Below are 2814 nucleotides of genomic sequence, written 5' to 3'. Positions count from 1 at the left end.
AATGTTGTCCTTAGCTGCCATTTACCTAGCTCTCTCTATATGGACATGTTGAATTCATCTGTCATGTAGCTAGCTCTCTGTACATGCACATTTTGGACTTGTCTGCCACATGGTTATCTCTCTGTATATGGATATGTTCGACTCATCTGCTACATAGCTAGATCTCTGTATTTGAAAATGTTGGACTCATCTACCATGTAGCTAACTTTCTGCACATGCACAATTTGGACTTGTCTACCATGTAGCTATATCTCTGTATATGGACATTTTGGGATTGTCTGCCATGTACCTAGCTCTCTGTATATTTGCATGTTGAACTCATGTACTATGTAGCTAGTTTTCTGTATATGGACATGTTGGAATAATCTGCCATGTAGCTAGCTATCTGTATATGGGCATTTGGACTCATCTGCCATGTAGCTAGATCTCTGTATATGAAATTGTTGGACTTCCCTGCCATGTAGGTAGATCTCTGTATATGAACATGTTGGATTTAGCTGCCATGTAGCTAGCTCTCTGTATATGGACATGTTGCACTCATCTCCCGTGTATCTATCACTCTGTATATGGACATGTTGGATTCATCTGACATGTACCAGGATCTCTGTATATGGTCATATTTGACTCATCTGCCATGTAGCTAGCTCTCTGTATATGGACATTTTGGACTCATTGAGCATGTAGCTAGCACACTGTATATAGACGAGTTGAACTTATTTGCCTCAGTGCTAGCTCTCTGTATATGGACCTGATGGACATAACTGTCATGTCCTTAGTCCTCTGTATATGGAATTTTTGGAATTACCTTCCATGTACCTAGCTTTCTGTATATGCACGTGTTGGACTTGTCTTTCATATAGCTGTTGTTGTTGTTGTTAAGTGCCATCGACCCTGTACAGGGTTTCCGAGGATGTAAATCTTTATGGGTCTAGAAAGCTTCATCTTTCTCCTGAGGAGCAGCTGGTAGTTTCAAACTGCTGACCTTAAGGTTCGCAGCCCGATTAGTAACCACTAATCGAACTCCTAGCCATATAGCTAGTTCTCTGTATATATACCAGTTGGCATTATCTGCCATGTGGGTAGCTCTTTGCATATGGACATGTTGATCTTAACTGCCGTGTAGCTAGCTCTTTGTGTATGGACATTTTGGACTTGTCTGCCATGTACCTATCTCTCTGTATATGCGCATGTTGGACTCATGTGCCATGTTGCTAACTTTTTGTTTTTGGACATATTGGAATCATCTGCCATGTAGCTAGCTCTCTGTATATGGACATTTTGGTTTATCTGCCATGTCGGTAGCTCACTGTGTATGGACATGTTGGACTCACCTGTCATGTATCTAGCTCTCTGTATATACACATGTTGGACACGTCTGCCATGTAGCTAGCTGTCTGTACATGGACATGTTGGACTTAACTGCCATGTAGTTAGCTCTTTGTATATGGACATGTTGGACTCCTCTGACATGTACCAGGTTCTCTGTATATGGACATGTTGGATTCATTTTGCACATTGCTAGCTCTCTGTATATGGACATGTTGTACTCTTCTTCCATGTAGCTAGCTCTCTGTATATGCAAATTTTGGACTCATCAACCATGTAGCTAGCTCGCTGTATATGGAGAAGTTGTTCTTATCTGCCTCATTGTTAGCCCTCTGTATATGGACCTCATGGACTTAACTGTCATGTAGTTAGCTCTCTGTATTTAGAATTGTTGGACTTACCTTCCATGTAGCTAGCTCTCTGTATATGCGCATGTTGTACTTGTCTGCCATATAGCTAGCTCTGTGTAGCTATACAAGTTGGAATTATCTGCCATGTGGCTAGATCTCTGTATATGAATATGTTGGTCTTAACTGGCATGCAGCTAGCTCTCTGTATATGGTTATGTTGGACTCATCTGCCATATAGACAGCTTTATGTTTTTGGATATATTGGATTCATCTGCCATGTAGCTAATTATTTGTATATAGACATGTTGGACTCATCTGCCCCATAGTTAGCTCTCTGTATATGGACATTTTGGATTGTTTACCATGTTGCAACCTCTCTATATATGGATATGATGGGCTCATCTGCTATGTAGCTAGCTCGCTGTATATGTAAATTATGGATTTATCTGCGATGTATCTTGCTCTCTGTATATGGACATCTTGGGCGTATCTGCCATGTAGCTTGCACTCTGTATATTAACATGTTGTAATTAGTTGCTATGAAGCTAGTTCTCTGTATATAGACATATTGGACTTATCTGCCATGGAGATAGATCTCTGTATTGGGACAGGTTGGACTAATCGGTCATGTATCTATCTCTCTGTACATGCACATTTTTGACTTCTCTGACATGTAGGTAGCTCTCTGTAAATGGACATGTTGGACTGATCTGTTACATAACTAGATCTCTGTATGTGGACATGTTGGACTCATCTTCCATGTAGCTAACTTTCTCTACATGCACATTTTGGACTTGTCTGCAATGTAGCTAACTCTCTGTATATGGACATGATGTACACATCTGCCATGTAGCTATCTCTCTGAATATGGTCATGTTGAACTCATCTGCCATGCAGTTAGCTCTCTGTACATGGACGTGTTGGACCTAACTGACATGTAGCTAGCTCTCTGTATATCGAATTTTTGAACTTACCTTCCATGTAGCTAGCTCTCTGTATATGAACAGGTTGAACTAATCTGCCATGTTGCTAGCTCTCTGTACATGCACATTTTGGACTTGTTTTCCATGTAGCTAGCTCTCTGTATTTGAACATGTTGGACTCATCTGCTACGAAAGCTTGATCTCTGTATGTGGAC

Source organism: Chrysochloris asiatica, unplaced genomic scaffold, assembly GCF_000296735.1.
Source record: "Chrysochloris asiatica unplaced genomic scaffold, ChrAsi1.0 scaffold00537, whole genome shotgun sequence".
NCBI classification, from domain to species: domain Eukaryota; kingdom Metazoa; phylum Chordata; class Mammalia; order Afrosoricida; family Chrysochloridae; genus Chrysochloris; species Chrysochloris asiatica.
The sequence above is the reverse complement of the archived record's forward strand: the minus strand, read 5'-3'. Positions refer to the sequence as shown.